The sequence below is a fragment of the Eubalaena glacialis genome, chromosome 5 (assembly GCF_028564815.1).
Source record: "Eubalaena glacialis isolate mEubGla1 chromosome 5, mEubGla1.1.hap2.+ XY, whole genome shotgun sequence".
NCBI classification, from domain to species: Eukaryota; Metazoa; Chordata; class Mammalia; order Artiodactyla; family Balaenidae; genus Eubalaena; species Eubalaena glacialis.
The window spans coordinates 27,371,651-27,384,005 of NC_083720.1; positions in this window are offsets into that span (position 1 = coordinate 27,371,651).

Here is a 12,355-nt window from a genome sequence, read left to right on the forward strand (position 1 = left end):
TAATTGACTAATGTCTTGAAAGACACAAACTACCAAAACTCATACAAAGAAAAACAGATCATTTAAATAGGCCTGTATCTATTAAAATAACTGAATCAATAATTAAGAAACTTCCAAAAAAAAGAAAGTGCCAGGCCCATTTCACTGGTTAATTCTACCGAACGCTTAAGAAAAATATTATATAAATTCTCCACAATTTCTTCCAGAAAACAGAAGCAGAGTGTACACATTCTATAAGGTTAGTATTACCTTAATATCAAAGCCAGATAAAGACACTATAAGACAGGAAAACTATAGACCAATATCCCTCATGAATATAGATGTAAACATCCTCAATAAAATATTAGCAACTTGAACCCAAAATTTATTTAAAAAATTAAATACCATAATCAGATGGTTTATTCCAAATATGCAAGGCTGGTTCAACATTTGAGAATCAATTAATGTAATCCATCATGTCAATATGTTAAAAAATATAAGTTACAGAAAAAGCATATGACAAAATTCAACACCGTTCATGATAATAAGTCTCGGCAAACTAAGAACAGAAGTGGCTTTCCTTGAGTGATGTCAGCAAGATAATGGAATAGGAGATATGAGCCTTTGCTCCCCCTTCAAACCCAACAATTAGACAGCTATCCATGAATGAAAATAACCCTGGGAGGGCTCATGAGTGCAATAAGAACCTGCAGCAACACAGTGGAACAAAAAGCAGAGAATAAATGTAAACAAAGAATTGCTGGGGAGATTGGCATAAGTGAGATTTCTGGAAATGGCTAGGAACAAAAAAGAACGGTGGGAACTCTCAGCATCAGCCATACATCAGGTGCCACCATGGTTTCCAGTGGCCCTTGTGGCAGCTGACAGCTGCAGACTCCCTATAGTTTTCACAGCTGAGGGCCCCATAGTGTTCATCAGTGTGGAGCCTAGGGGCCTGCACCAGCAGCTTTTGCCACTGATGCAACCAACAGCCATCACCGCAGTGAACCCCTGGAGAGGGAGACATTGCTGCATGCTCACCCACTCCCAAAAAGCAGCCACTGTTGCACCACCCCAAGACCAGGTCTGCCCCACCCCCACAATCCTGCACACACCCCGGATCTGGAGCTGCAGCCACTATGAGTGCCCACACTCCAGACCTCAGCTTTGTGGCTGCTCTGCCCATGCCCATGCTACAAATTCTGACTCAGCAGCCAGTCCACGAGTGCCTGTGCCTAGAGCATGAGCTCTGCAGCAAGAGCACCCACACCCCAGAACTGTGGCCTCACTGACAGAGCTGCATGGAGACTATGCTGCTGCACCCTCCCCGGTGTTGAAACCACCACACCCCACCCAGCCAGTGCCCTCACACCCACTGGTAGATAAAGATCTTTCCCTACCAAAGCCAGTCCATAATGTTTGGAAGAGATAACTGTTGCATCAAACTTGTGCAAACATCAAGGCAAGTCTACAAGAAACATGAAAAAAAATCAAGGGAAATGATAGTACCAAAGGAACACAATAATTTTCCATAACTGTCTCCAAAGAAATGGAGATTGAAGACTTGATGGACAAAGAATTCAAAATAATTTTTTTCAAGGAAGCTCAGCAAGCTATAAGAGAGGATAGACAAAATGAAATAATATCAGGAAAAGAATCCATGAACAAGAAGGTCAACAAAGATAGAAATTATGAAAAAGAACCAAACAAATTCTGAAGCTGAAGAATTCAATGACTAAAATAAAATTGCAGTGGAGAATGTCAACAGAAAACTTGATCAAGCAGAAGAAAGAACCTGTGAACTCAAAGATAAGTCATTTGAAATTATCCAGTTAGATGAACAACCCCCCTCTCCCAAAATGAATAAGACTAAAGCAAACGTGGAATTTATTGGACATTATCCAGTGAAACACGCTAGGGGAGTCCATGAAGTAAGAGAGAGAGAAGGGAACAGAAAGCTTATTTAAAGAAATAATAGCTGAAAACATCTCAAATCTGGGGATAGATATGGACATCTATGTGAAGCGCATAGGTTCTCAAGTTCAATCCAAAGAGGATTTCACCAAGACTCATTATAATAAACATGTAAAAATCAAAGACAAAGAGAGAATTTTGAAAGCAGCATGAGAAAAGAAACTCTTCACATATAAGGGAATCCCATAAGGCTATCAGTGTGTTTTTCAGCAGAAACTTGTAGGCCAGGAGAGAATGAGATGATATATTCAAAGTGTTAAAAGAAAAACCTGCCAACCAAGAAGACTTTACCTGGCAAATCTGTCCTTCCAAAATGAAGGAGACACCCATGGTCAATTAATCTATGACAAAGGAGGCAAGACTATACAATGGAGAAGAGACAGCCTCTTCAATAAGTGGTGCTGGGAAAACTGGACAGCTCCATGTAAAAGACTGAAATTAGAACATTCTCTAACACCATACACAAAAATAAACTCAAAATGGACCAAAGACCTAAATGTAAGGCCAGACACTATAAAACTCTTAGAGGAAAACATAGGCAGAACACTCTGACATAAATCTCAACAATATCTTTTTTGATCCCCCTCCTAAAGTGATGGAAATAAAAACAAAAATAAACAAGTGGGACCTAATTAAATTTAAAAGCTTTTGCACAGCAAAGGAAACCATAAAATGAAAAGACAACCCACAGAATGGGAGAGAATATTTGCAAACAAAGCAAATGACAAGGGATTAATCTCCAAAATATACAAACAGCTCATGCAGCTCTAGGTCAAAAAAAACAAACAACCAAATCAAAAAATGGGCATTAGTGTCCTTCCTTGTCTCTTCTGACAGTCTTTAAAGTCTATTTTGTCTGAGATGCGTATTGCTACTCCAGCCTTCTTTGATTTCCAATTGCATGGAACATCTTTTTCCATCCCCTCACTTTCAGTCTGTATGTGTCCCTAGGTCTAAATTGTGTGTCTTGTAGACAATATATATACGGATCTTGTTTTTGTACCCATTCAGCCAGTCTGTCTTTTCATTGGAGCATTTAATCCATTTACATTTAAGGTAATTATCGATATATATGTTCCTATTACCATTTTCTTAATTGTTTTGGGGGCTACAGTAATCAAGACAGCATGGTACTGGCACAAAAACAGAAACGTAGATCAATGGAACAAGATAGAAAGCCCAAAGATAAACCCACTCACCTATGGTTACATAATCTATAACTAAGGAGGCCAGGATATATGATGGAGCAAAGACAGCCTCTTCAATAAGTGGTCCTGGGAAAACGACAGCTACATATAGAAGAATGAAATTAGAACACTCCCTAACACCATACACAAAAATAAACTCAAAATGGATCAAAGACCTAAACATAAAGCCGGACATTATAAAACTCTTAGAGGAAAACAGAGGCAGAACACTCTTTGACATAAATCACAGCAAGACCTTTTTTGACCTACCTCCTAGAGTAATGAGAATAAAAACAAAAATAAACAAATGGGACCTAGTGAAACTTAAAAGCTTTTGCACAGCAAAGAAAACCATAAATAAGATGAAAAGACAACCCTCAGAATGGGAGAAAATATTTGCAAACGAAGCAACCGACAAAGGATTAATCTCCAATCTATAAAAACAGCTCATGCAGCTCAATATCAAAAAAATAAACAACTCAATCAAAAAATGGGCAGAAGACCTAAATAGACATTTCTCCAAAGAAGACATATAGATGGCCAACAAACACATGAAAAAATGCTCAACATCACTAATTATTAGAGAAATGTAAATCAAAATTACAATGAGGTACCACCTCACACCAGTCAGAATGAGCATCATCAGAAAATCTACAAACAATCAATGCTGGAGAGGGTGTGGAGAAAAAGGAACCCTCCTACACTGTTGGTGGAAATGTAAATTGGTACAACCACTATGGAGAACACTATGGAGGTTTCTTAAAAAACTAAAAATAGAACTACCATATGATTCAGCAATCCCACTCCTGGGCATATATCTGGAGAAAACCATAAATCAAAAAGATACATGCACTCCAATGTTCATTGCAGCACTGTTTAAAATAGCCCAGACATGGAAGTAACCTAAATGTCCATCAATAGAGGAATGGATAAAGAAGATGTGCTAACACATATATATGGAATCTAAGGGGGGAAAAAAAAAAAAAAAGGTCATGAATAGTGGTAAGACGGGAATAAAGACACAGACCTACTAGAGAATGGACTTGAGGATATGGGGAGGGGGAAGGGAAAGCTGTGACAAAGTGAGAGAGTGGCATGGACATATATACACTACCAAACGTAAAATAGATAGCTAGTGGGAAGCAGCTGCATAGCACAGGGAGATTAGCTCGGCGCTTTGTGATCACCTACAGGGGTGGGCTAGGGAGGGTGGGAGGGAGGGAGATGCAAGAGGGAAGAGATGGGAACATATGCATATGTATAACTGATTCACTTTGTTATAAAGCAGAAACTAACACACCATTGTAAAGCAATTATACTCCAATAAAGATGTTAAAAAAAAAAAAAGATGTGGTACATATATACAGTGGAATATTAGCCATAAAAAAGAATGAAATAATGCCATTTGCAGCAAGATGGATGGACGTAGAGATTAGCATACTAAGTGAAGTAAGACAGACAGAGAAAGACAAATACCATACGATATCACTCATATGTGGAATCTAATTAAAAATGATACAACTGAACTTATTTACAAAATAAAAACAGACTCATAGATTTTGAAAACATACTTATGGTTACCAAAGCGGAAAGGTGTGGGTGAGGGATAAATTAGGAACTTGGGATTAACATACACACACTACTATATATAAAATAGATAACGAACAAGGACCTACTGTATAGCACAGAGAACTCTATGCAATATCTGTAATAACCTATATGGGAAAAAAAATCTGAAAAAGAATAGATATATGCATATGTATAACTGAATCACTTTGCTGTACACCTGAAACTAACACAATGTAATCAACTATATTCCAATAAAATTTTAAAAATAAAATTAAAAAATTTATACAAAAAACCCACAACAAAATGAAGGAGAGATAAAAACTTTTTTTAGACAAACAAAACCTGAGGGATTTCATCACCACAAGACCTGCCTTACAAGAAATGCTTAAAGCAGGAGTTATTCAAGTTGAAATGAAAAGACACTAATTAACATAAAACATATGAAAGTGTAAAACAATGGTAAAGGTAAATATATAGTCTAATTTAGAATATTATAATACTGCAATAGTAGGTGTAAGTCACTGTTAACTCTAGTATAAAGTAAGGTAAGTATTAAAGACAAGTATAAAGATAAGAGTGTTAAAAATAACTATAGCTATAATAATTCGTTATGGATACACAATATAAAAAGTAAATTGTGACATCAAAAAGCATAAAATGTGGGTAAGGGAGTAAAGGGGTAGAGTTTTTGTATGCAATCAAAGTTATTATCAGCTTAAAATAGACTGTTATAGCTATAAGATGTTTTATGTAGCCTTATGGAAACCACAAAGCAAAAACTTATAGTAGATACACAAAGGATAAAGAAATCAAAGCATACCACTACAGAAACTCATCAAATAACAAAGAAAGACAGCAAGAGAGGAAGGAAATTACAAAACAGCCAAAAAACAATGAACAAAATGGCAATAATAAGTCTTAACCTATTAATAATTACTTTAAAGCTAAGTGGATTAAACTATCCAATGAAAGACAGAGTGGCTTAATGGATTAAAAAATAAGACCCAATTTTATACTGCCTACAAAAGATTCACTTCAGCTTTAAGGACATACATAGGCTGTAAGTGAAGGGATGGAAAAAGATATTCCATACAAATGAAAATCGAAAGAAGAGAGGTAACAATAATTATATCAGACAAAATAGACTTCAAGTCTGAAAATTTAAGAGGAAACTAAGAAGGTCATCATATAATGATAAAGGGGTCAATTCATCAAGAGGATATAACAGTCGTAAATATATATGAACATCAGCCCCTAATTAATATATTACTATGTTAAGCAAGGAGATTAAATCAGTAGTCAAAAATCTCCCAACAAAGAAAAGGCCAGAACCAGAGGGTTTCACTGATAAATTCTACCAAACATTTAAGAAAAAATTAATGCCAGCCCTTCTCAAACACTTCCAAAAAGTTGAACATGAGGAAATATTTCCAAACTCACTTTATGAGGCCATAATTACCTTGATACTATAGCCCGATAAATTACAGGCCAAGATCCCTGATGAACACAGATGCAAAAATCCTAAACAAACTATCAGCAAATCTAATTCAACAGTAGATTAAAAGGATCATACACCAAGATCAAGTGAGATTTATCCCTGGGATGCAAGGATGGTTCAACATAAGGATATAAATCAATGTGATACACCATGTTAAAAAAAATGAAAGATAAAAATCATAGGATCACCTCAATAGATGCAGAAAAAGCATTTGACAAAATTCAACATCCTTTATGATAAAAACTTCTCTCAACAAGTTAGGTACAGAAGGAATATACCTCAACATAATACAGACAAGGCCACAGCTAGCATCATACTCAACAGTGAAAACCTAAAAGCTTTTCCTCTAAGATCAGGAACAAGATTAGCATGTCCTCTCTCTCCACTTTTTTTCAACAGAGTACTAGAAGTCCTAGCCAGACTGTTTAGGCAAGGAAAAGAAATAAAGGCATCCAAACTGAAAAGGATGATTTAAAATTGTCTGTTTGCAGGCGACATGATCTTATATACAAACCTAAAGACTCCGCAAAAAAGTCGTTAAAGCTAATAAACAAATTCAGTAAAGTTGCAGGATGCAAAAATCAAAGTGCAAAAATCAGTTACATTTCTATACACTAACAACAAATTAACTGAAAAAGAAATAAATAAAACAATCCCATTTACAAGAGCATCAGAAAAATAAAATATTTAGGAATAAATCTAACCAAGTAGGCGAAAGATCTGTACACTGAAAACTACAACACGTTGATGAAAGAAATTGAAAACACAGATAAGTGAAAGAATGTCTTGTGTTCACGGATTGCAAGAATATTTTAAAAATGTCAATACCGGCCTCTCACCTTCTGAGATGGCCCACGCTCTGTGGAGTGTGTTTCTCTCTAAATAAACCTACTTCTTAAAAAAAAAAAAAAAGTCAATACCACCCGAAGCAATCTACAGATTTAATGAAATCCCCATTAAAATTCCAATGGCATTTTTCGCAGAAAAAAAATCCTAAAATTTGTATGGAACCACAAAAGGCCCCAAATAGATAAAGTGTTCTTGAGCAAGAAAAACAAAGCTGGAGGAATCATGCTTTCTGATTTCAAATTATATTACAAAGCCATAGTAATCAAAACAGTATTGATCTGGCATAAAGACAGACACATAGACCAATAGAACAGAATAAATAGCCCAGAAATAAACCCATGAATATATGGTTAACTAAACTTTGACAAAGACACCAAGAGTACACAGTGGGGAAAGGATAGCCTTTCCAACAAATGGTGTTGGGAAAATGGGTTACCCAAGTGGAAAAGAATGAAATTGGACCACTATCTTACACCATACACAAAAATCAATTCAAAATGATTTAAAGATTTGAATTTAAGACCTGAAACTGTAAAACTTCTAGAAGAAAACATAGGGGAAATCTCCTTGACTTTGGCCCCAGCAATGATTTTTTTAATTTAACACCAAAAGCACAGGTAACAAAAAACAAAAACAAGTGGGTCTACAGACTTTAAAAAGCTTCTATCCAGCAAAGGAAACAATTAGAAAAATGAAAAAGTAACGTACAGAATGGGAGAAAATATTTTGAAAACCATATCTAATAACCGGTAAATATCTAAAATATGTAAGGAACAACTCAATAGCAAAAACCAAAACCAAAACAAACAAACAAACAAAAAACTAATTAAGAAATGCACAAAGGACCTGGATAGACATTTCCCAAAAAGAAACACAAATAACCAACGGGTATATGAAAAGATGTTCAACATCACTAATTATCAGGGAAATTAAAATCAAAACCACAATGAGATATCACCTTATACTTGTTGGGACAGCTATTACCAAAATGCCAAAAGATAATCAGGGTTGGTGAGGATGTGGAGAATAGAGTACCCCTGTACACTATTGGTGGGAATGTAAGTTTTATAGCCATTATGGAAAACAGTATGGAGTTTCCTCAAAAAATTAAAAATAAAACCATATGATACAGAAATCCCATTTCTGGGTATATATCTAAAGGAAATAAAATCATCATCTCTAAGAGATATCTGCACTCCCAGTTTATTGCAGCACTATTCACGGTAACCAAGATATGGAAACAATCTAACTATCCATCTGTGGATGAATGGATAAAGAATACACACACACACACACACACACACACACACACTCTCTCACACAACAGAACATTATAAGGTCTTGATAAAGAAGGAAATCCTGTCATGTGTGACACAGAAAGACAAATTTACTGCTGATCTCACTTACATGTAGCATCTAAGAAAAAAGTCAAACTCATAGTAGCAGAGTAGAATGGTGGTTGCCAGGGGCTGGGGAGTAGGAAGAAAAGGGAGATGTGAGTCAGAGGGGACAAACTCTCAGTTATAAGATGAATAAGTTCTGGAGACCTAATGTACATCATGATGACCATTTTAATAATAACTTATTGTATACTTGAAATTTGCTAAGAGTAAATCTAAAGTGTTCTCACCACAAAAAGGGTGGAAGTAACTATTGGCAAATATGTTAATTAGCTTGATGATGGTAGTCATTTCACAACGTATATGGATATCAAAACATCATATTGTACAATCCAAAATGTATACAATTTTTATGTAACATAAAAAACTGGGAAAAAGAAAAAGAAATGGCCTTTCTCAACTTGGTAAAGAACATCTATAGAATACCAACAGCTAATATCATACTTAGTAGTGTAAAACTGAACACATTCCCCCTAAGATTAGGAACAAGGCAAAGATGTCCACTCTCACAACTCCTATTCATCATCATATAAGAACTCATGCAATAAAAAAAGTACACAGATTGGAAAAGGAAAGGTAAAAATAATTTTTTTTTAAACAAATGACAGGATGGCTGATGTTGAAAACCTCCCAAAATTGACAAGAAAACACCTGGAATGAATAAGTGAATACTGCAAGGTTGCAGGATACAATGTTAATACAAGAAATTCAATTGCTTGTCTAAGTAACAGCAATGAACAATGTGAAATGTGAAGTTTTAAAAAAATACTATTTACAGTAGCACAAAAAATGAAGGACTAACAAAATATATGCAAAATCTGTATATGGGAAACTACAAACTCTGATGAAAGAAATCAAGAAAGATATAAATTAACAGAGAGATATTCCATGTTTATGAATTGGAAGCCTCAATACTGTTACGATGTCATTTCTTCCCAACTTGTTCTATAGCTTCAGTGCAACCCAATCAAAACCCCAAGAGGCTATTTTTTAGATAATTGACAAAATGATTCTATAATTTATATGAAAAGACAAAAGACCTAGAATAGCCAACACAATACTGAAGAAGAACATAGAGGACTTACATTACCCAATTTCAATACTTATTATACAGCTCCAGTAATCAAGTAATCAATACTAGCATGGTATTGGTGAAAGAATAATACACTGATCATTGGACCAGACTAGAAAGCCAAAAAAAAAAATAGACCCAAACAAATATAGTCAATAGATCTTTGACAAAGGAGGAAAGGCAATTCAGTGGAGAATGGATAATTTTTTCAATAAATGATGCTAAAACAAATTGGATGTCCATATGCAAAAAGATGATCCTAAACATAGACCTTACACTTTTCACAAAAATTAACTCAAAATTCATCATAAACCCAAATATAAAATGGAAAGCTATAGCACTTCTTCTATAGTTTCTTCTAAAAGTATAAAAATTCTAGGAGACAAAAATCTATGTGACTTTGTGTTGGTGATGATTTTTTAGATACAACACCAAAAGCATAGTCCATGAAAGAAAAAAATTGTTAAGTTGAACTTTTGCTCTGTGGAAAACACTGTTAAGAGAATGAAAAGACAAGTCAGACTGGAAGAAAATACTTGCAAAACACATATCTGATAAAGGACTTGTACCCCAAACATACAAAGAACTCTTAAAAGTCAAAAATGGAAAAACATGATTTAAAAATAGGCAGAAAAAACACCTTAGACACCTCACCAAAGAATATATACAGATGGCAAATAATCATATGACTCAACATCATACATCATTAGGGAATTACAAGTTAAAACAGCAAAGTGAAAGCACTACACACTCATTAGTTTGGTTAAAATTTTTTAAAAAACTGATAATACCAATTGCTGGTGAGAATGTGAAGCAACAGGAACTCTCATTCTTTGCTGATGGGATTCTAAAATGGCACAGCCGATTTAGTAGACAGTTTATTAATTTCTTGCAAAGCTAAACACAGTCTTACCATACATCTAGCAATCACACTCCTATGTATTTACCCAGATTGATAAAACTGTATGTCCACTCAAAAATCTGTACTAGAATGTTTATATGGCAGTACTCATACCCCAAACTACAAGCAACCAAGATGTCCTTCAAAAGGTAAATGAGTAAACAAACTGGTACATGATTACAATGGAATGTTTTTAGCAGGGGAGATAAAAAAAGAGGTATTAAATGACAAAAAGCCATGTATGGATCTTAAATCCATATTGCTAAGTGAAAGAAGCTAGCCTGAAAAAGTACATACATGATTCCAATTATATGCCATTCTGGAAAAGATACATTTCTAGCAATGGTGAAAAAAAAATTAATGGTTGGCAGAGTTTTAAGGGTGGAGGACACACTGAATAGGTGAAACGCGGGACATTTTTTAAGGTTGTGAAACAATCCTGTATTGATACTGCAATGGTGAATAAATGACACTGTGAATTTGTCAAAACCCATAGAATTTTACAGTACAAAGAATGAATCTTAAAGCAAATTTTAAAAATATCACATAAGAGGTCAGGGGATCCAAGGATGGAATGCAGAATGTGACAATACAATCTAACTGTATCACAAATGTATGAAAAAACCTCACAAAAGAACGTGAGGGAAAAGGTCCTGATCAAGATAACTTTGGAAAAGAGTGGCGTGTGTAAGACTGAAAGCAAAAGAAATTGTATAAAAGCACTGTACTCTAATTGATAAATTTGTTTCCCATAGGGGGTATCGGTTAATAATTCTGATACCACTATACATATATACTAGAAGCAAACATTATATAAGTGAAAAGCAGCTGGTTTGAATGGGAGATAAATAACATAAATGAATGGTAAGATAAGGGGAAGAGGCTAGAATGACTCATGTAACAATGGATTAGAGTTGGAGACATCAATATGAACTCATATGTAGCCTAATGTAGATACAGATGGTTACAGATAATATTTTGCAATATATGTATATGTAAGGGTTATCATACACATACATTTCCTTGCTCTGTCAGCTGAGAAGGCCTACGAGAAACAATATTGCAGTAGCAGTGAGCACACTTAGTGCCCAGATCTTTATACCATTCTCCAATGAAAGGAACCAACAAATGGCTGGTTCTAGGACTAGAGCAGGAAATAAACAAGATGAGCCCGGGATATCTGTAGTGCCACTACGTAAAGAAGTGCTTAAAAAAATACCCCAGAGTGATGGGAATGTATCAAAGGGAATACTGGAGCCAAATGAAAGGGCTCCCAATGGCCAAGGCTGAAAGTTGTATTGGATTGTAACTCAAGATATAAAAATGTTCCTAAGTCCATAGTGATATAAATAAATGATCAAATAAATTAATAAATGGAGGGGGGCTTCCCTGGTGGCGCAGTGGTTGAGAATCCGCCTGCCAATGCAGGGGACACGGGTTCGAGCCCTGGTCTGGGAAGATCCCACATGCTGCGGAGCGGCTGGGCCCGTGAGCCACAACTACTGAGCCTGCGCATCTGGAGCCTGTGCTCCACAACAAGAGAGGCCGCGACAGTGAGTGGCCCCCGCTTGCCGCAACTAGAGAAAGCCCTCACACAGAAACGAGGACCCAACACAGCCATACATACATACATACATACATACATACATACATAAATAAATAAATAAATGGAACAGATAAGTCTCCTGTGCATAAGAGTTAAAAATAATTCATGTAAATATCTCCCTCAAGGAGGTGGAGCATAAGTATCCACTCCTTATGTGTGGGCTGTGGAGAATGACTTTCTTCCAAAGAGTACAGTTCAGAAAGGGGGGAAAGAGTAACTTTACAGTGGAGAAAACTGACAAGCACGACCTGAGCCAGGCGATCAAGGTTTCACACCAGGAGTGATGTCACAGTGAGATGGGTACAATGTACCCCTGAAAT